The sequence below is a fragment of the Manis javanica genome, chromosome 10 (assembly GCF_040802235.1).
Source record: "Manis javanica isolate MJ-LG chromosome 10, MJ_LKY, whole genome shotgun sequence".
Lineage (NCBI taxonomy): Eukaryota > Metazoa > Chordata > Mammalia > Pholidota > Manidae > Manis > Manis javanica.
The window spans coordinates 23,532,590-23,538,770 of record NC_133165.1 but is presented as its reverse complement, the minus strand read 5'-3'; positions in this window follow the sequence as shown (position 1 = coordinate 23,538,770).

Here is a 6,181-nt window from a genome sequence, read left to right as displayed (position 1 = left end):
TATATGTTTCATTCTGTTCTAGTATATACTGATATACAATTCACTTTTTAAATCCATTTTACATTGTACACTTCAGTGGCATCTATTCCATTCACAATGTACAACTATACCTGGTGCCCAGCTCCCAAACATCACCACCCCACAACCCTATGTCCATTAAGCAGTTCCTTCCCATTCTTCCTCCCCCAGCCCCTGGCAACCACCAGTCCACCTTCTATCTCCAGGAGCAAATTCTACTTCTGTGACTGCTCTACAGACAAAATTGAGCAAGGACTTCACCTGACTGTTATTTTCCTTCAGTTGTCACTGATCTTCAAGTGGCAGAGATAATTGCCTCAGAAAGTAAGAGACTATTATAGGAGGCTCCATCCTCCAATGTATAAGGCATCAAGAAACCTAAAAAGTATAATGTGCAAGTTGCTAATTACACCTAAGTCTTACATTGACAATGGATACCTTTTTTAATTCAGTGTGCCTGGAATGAGCATGGTAAGAGATTCTCTCAAGTCTAACAAATTCTCTGTTTGCAGACTCTGATGATTCAGGTCTGTCTTCCTACCTAAACATCTTTGACTTGTTAGAGAAGGCCTCTCTGGAAAACAGTAACAGTTTCTTGGTAACATGTCAGCTGCAATTATCACTGATGGAGCAGTTAGAAATAACACAAAGGAAACATTGGTGGGGATCTGGGTATTTTAATGAAACCCTCTCCAATAATGAAGAAATTACAATAAGATAGAAAGACTTAAGAAAAGACCCACTCATGATAAAGGCAAACCCTCTTCTCAGAACAAATTAGGAGCATTACTTGAACACATTAGTACCCAGCATAGCTACATACTCAAAATAAATAAATAAAATAAAAGCCAATTATATCATGATTAAACCTGAGTTTTCAGCCCTGGCTCACTTAATCCAGTGTGTTAACAGAAGCAAGTCACTTAACCACTCCAGGTCTCTACTTACTTCCTGTAAGAGAATGGAGCTAAAAATCTCTTGACAAGGCATCTCAGCTCTAAAGTGCTGCTAATACTGACCCTTCCCCATTTGTCACCAAATAACTATACCATCACATATATTCTGTATTAAATGCTATACTTAACTGTTAAAATCCAGGATTACATTTTATTAATGTCAAGTTTTTAATGGAAATCCCTAAACTCTTGAAAAGTTCTGGCTCCTTGCTAATATTTTGAAGAGAAAATCTAAATGAGAAAGAGTATTATTTACTCTTACCTTGTTTGGCATCATCACAAGCTGTTGGCCTTTACAAATAGATCCTGATTCCAGCTTTCCCAGGACCACAGTACCCACATCCTGTTTAATTTAAAATGAAAAATCAAGTTTCAGACTTTCATTATATAAAAACGCAACGTGAAATCTTGCAGAGCTTACTCACAATGAGTATCTTTAGCTCAAGTGGTAAAATGTTTAGGATTAATCTTAAACACAGAATAGGTAGCAAATATTCCATATTTGTATCATTAGCATATGTAAAATTATGATTCTAATAAGTAGTTATGCCTAAGATTTTAAAAGAAAAGGTGCAAGAGACAGCACAAAATTTTTTATCTGATCTGATTTGCTCAAATTCAGATTCTCCCTATCACTCTTCCGGGGCCGTCTCCTTCTCATCCAAATCTCAGCTCAAAAGTCGTGTCCTCCGAGTGGCCCTGCGGGGCTGCCCGCCTGCTTGTCCCCACGCTTTGGCCCACGACTCGGTTTCCCCTCTCGGCCTCCGGCGCTCTGGAGCGATGTGGTCTCCTTCCTCGGGGCCCGGCTCGCGGTGTCCGACGGCTGTGGGAGCCCGCCCAGCGGGGAGGCGTCCTCTGTGGCCGGCCGCCTCCTGACCCTGCGGGGGTTCCCACAGGGGGGCCCACCGGCCAGGGCCCCGCGGCTTCGCTGAACGCCCAGAACCGCAGCCCCGGGGCCCCCACGGCGCCCGGGTGTCCGCTCCGGGTCGGGGGGTGGAGCTGGGCGGCCGGCGGGGCGGGGCGGGGCGCGCTGTCTCCCGGCCTTTCTGGAGCTCCGTGGGGGCAGTGGCGGCGCGCGGTGCAGGCACCAGCCCGGCAGCGGCACCATGAGCGGTCAGTGGCGGCGGCGCCGCTGTGACCCACCTCCGGCTTTGGGGTCCCCGCGTCCCGCTCTCCGCAGACCCCCGTTGCAAAGCTCCCGGTTCCCTGATGCCAGGCACGCCCAGTTTCTGACCCCGGACACCCGCAGTTCTCAGGCGTCTCTCTAGTCCCTGACTCTTGTCCATCGCTTACAACCCACTCCTAGACATCTGCCCCCCGTTTTCCTGCCTCTGCCCGTGCTCCGACCTCCCTGCCCGGTTACCAGGCTCCCAGTCCTCAGACCTCCAGGGTCTCAGTCCCTCTTAACTCCTCAGCCCCCTGCTACCCAGTCATTCCCACCACCAAGGCCTCTTGTCCCCGTTTGCTCCAGGCTCCACGCAGAGAGAGTGTCATCCCTGGAGACTTAGACCTCCTGGCTCTCCGTCCCCAGAGGTCTCTGAGCTCTCCAGCTGCTTCGTCTCCCCTGTCCCTTCTATTCTCTCGTCTCCTGTCCCCCAGCGCTTTGCTGTTCCAGTCATCAGTTGTTCCCAGTCAGCCTGGGTTTCCCTTTCCGGTCCTTGCTTCTTACATTTTGGTTTTTTCATTCTCCAGCTCCTTCCAGTTCTTTTCGTAGCTTATTTGAGGTCTCCCTTGTCCATGCCTGCAAACCTTCCCTTCCTGTCCAATGCTGAGCCCATCTGGGGACCATCCTTTGGTTTTCCCAGTCTGCCCCTCTCCCTCCCATCAGTGAGGGATGTAGTTTTGGTGGGGAGGTTGGGAGGGACAGGGAAGTGCGTGTGGACAGCTTGTCCTCAGTGTATTTGAAGTTTAGTCCCTGGACTTGATGGTATTCTCAGTCCTTTCCTCTGAAGAGATCTCTTGGTGGTGTGGTGCTAAGTCATTCCCAGGTGTTGCATGTGGAGGTGGGAGTGACTCAGGGAAGCCTCTCAGGTTGCCTAACTGGGATCTGGATTTACTTAGTAGCACCCACCTACCCTTACCGTCTGTTTTCCCTTCTCTATGGGATTGCCTCTGAAGAGTCCTTGTGTCCAGCCCCCTTGGCCCTAGCCTTTAACCCAGGAGTTTCTGGAGGTCAGAGGGATCTGTCTCTCTTCATTTTTCACTTTTGGGTTATCTCTGTGGGTCATTTTTTACAAGTTGTGTGCCTATTGTTTTGCTGGTCAAGAACAAGATTTGTGAAATTGATGGTCCTAATGAGGAAGCTGCCAAGGGGGTTTCCCGAGAGCTACTCCAGCTTCTGTTGCCAGAGTGAATGATTTTTGGCCTAATTCAAGTTTGGTGCTTGAGCATTATTGATACCACAAGAAAGATGTGATAAGTTGGTTCCCACCCATGAGCTCATACAGCTTGGTTTAAGTGCAGGCCCTGGAGCCAGACAGCCTGAGTTCACATTCTGCCTGTGACCCATAAAGCTGTGAATTTAGAGCAAGTTAGCCGACTTGAAAGTGACTTTCTGGAAGTCCCAGCAAAATGGGGATAAATAATAGTACCTGTCACCTCGACTTGTTGCAATGACTGAATAACTACAGGTAAAGTGATTGTTACTGTGCCTCTCACATGGTTTGTAGTCAGGAACTTAAGAGTTATTGTTTCCGTAAGGACCCATGTGGGGTTCAGGTGGCGTGGTTTTCTAGCGTAGCTCTGGAACAAGGGCTGAGGCTAGGCACTCCCTGAAAATCTCTTCCTTTTAATATGACAGGGAGTCTCTATCTCAAGCTCAGAGTGCTGGGCCATTCTCTCTTCTGCCTTCTTATCAGGAACAAGTGAAATTGACAAGCCAAGGGAAATTGATCATATATTCTTCAAGGAGCAATTTTCAATCAAAGATAAAAATGTTTTAAAATTTAATAGAAAAGTATCATTAGGTCTAAGGCCCAACAAATTAGAAAGGAAATCAACAAATGGCTATTTCAGGAAAAGGCTTTAAGGATGAAAGCCTTCTTTTGCAAAGATTCTAATTAAGGCAGAAGAAGTGGCTGAGGATGGAAGGGGGGATGTCCTAGGTATTTTCAATCATTTTCTCTTCTTTCCTTTTTAATTGAGAAATGATTGACATACATCATAAGTTTAAGGCAAACGGCATGATAACTTGAATTTCATATGTTGTGAAATGATTACCACAATGGATTTAACTAACATCTATTTTCTCACATACGTACAAAAAAAGGAAAGGATAGAAGAATAAAGGAAGACTTTCTCCTTGTGTTGAGAACTCAGGATTTACTCTCTTAGCAGCTTTCCTATATATCATACAGCGGTGTTAACCATAGGCATCATTTTGTTCATTATATTTCTAGTACTTATTTATCTTGAATGTGCAGTTTGTACCTTTTGACCAGTTTGTACTTCTAATTTCCCCTCCTTGTTTCTTGAAAATACAGTTGAAATGGGTTTTTCCTACCTGCGGGATTGATAGTTGGCACACAGTAAAGTACTGTGGCATAGAAATATCTCCTCTCTTTTGTCTTTTTTTAATAGAAAAATTTGAAAATCACAAAAGTGGAGAGAATAGTCTAGTGAACAAATACCAACTCATGACCACTTCATCTGTATACCTGTCTACCTATTGTCCTTCTCTCCAGTTTATTTTGAAGCAAATCTCAAGACACTCATTTCATCTGTGAATATTTTGATATGTATCTCCAAAGTGTAGGGACACAATTAAAAAAATGTGGCTCATTTCCAGTATCATACCTATAAGAAATTAGTAATAATTCATTAATATCATCATATTGTTCACATTTCCAATGCCTTATAATTTTATAGTATATTTTAAAGACTTGGGACCTAAATGAGGTTTAAGCAGTGCAGATTGGCTTGTCTTTGAAGTTTTTTAGATCTCATTGTGTTTTATAGTTGGTTATTTTTTTAGTGTTTATTCAGAGTTGTGCAAACATTACGGTAATCAATTTTAGAACATTTTCATTACTCCAAAAAGAATCCCGTACCCATTTGCACCCATTCCTCATTCTCCCTCCCCTCAGTCACAGGCAACCACAATTTTACTTTCTCTCAGTGTGGATTTGGCTATTCTGGATATTTCATATAAGTTAATCATACAATATGCGGCCTTTTGTGTCTGGCTCTTTTACTAAGTATCATGTTTCCAAGGCTCATCATTTGGCCTGTATCTTTCTTCGGTCCTTTCTGTGGCTGAATGCTGTTTCGTTGTATGGATATTAAATATTTTGTTTATGCATTCTTCAGTCGATGGACAGTTGACTTGTTTCCATCTTTTGGCCACTGTGAATAATGCTGCTGTGAACATTCATGTGCACGTTTTCATTTCTCTTGCATAGACACCTGAGAGTAGAATTGCTGGGTCTATTTGAGGAACTGTCAGACTGTTTTCCAAGAAGGCTGCTCCATGTTCCATTCCTACCAGCCCTGTGCAAAAGTTCTGATTTATTCACATCCTTGTCAACAGTCATTTTGGTAATAGCCATTCTAGTGAGTGGGAAGTAATATCTCTTTGAGGCTTTGATTTGCATTTCTCTAATGATTAATGATGTTGAGCATCTTTCCATATGCTTATTGGCCATTTGTATGTTTTCTTTGGAGAAATGTCTACTCAGATCCTTTGTCCCTTTTTTAATTGAGTTTTTCTTATTGTTGAGCTATAAATTCTATATAATTTCAGGATACAAGTACCTTATCAGATAAATTATTTACAAAAATTTTCTTCCATTCTGTTTTCTCACTGTCTTGATGGTGTTCTTTTTTTAAACTCTATGTCTCCTTTCATCTCTTTCTTTTTTCCTCTTGGAATTTTTGTTGAAGGAAGCCATTTATCCTATAAGATTTCTTTGTGGGATTTTGCTGACTACATCCTTTTGGGGAGGTTTGACATGTTTCTCAGTTTCTTGTATATCCTAAACATTGAAAGTTAGAGTCTGCTATATATTTAGTTGAAAATGTTTGAGCAGAGTCAGAAGTTAGATGGGTTACAGGCCGAATACATTAAGTGCAAATAACCAGGAAGTGGAATGGCTGGGTAGTTCATACACAAGACAAAAGAGTATCATGAGGCCAGAAACATCTAAGATGACCGTTGAGAGAAGAGGATTGGATAAATATATGTGGCAGGGTCACATGACAGAAAACCT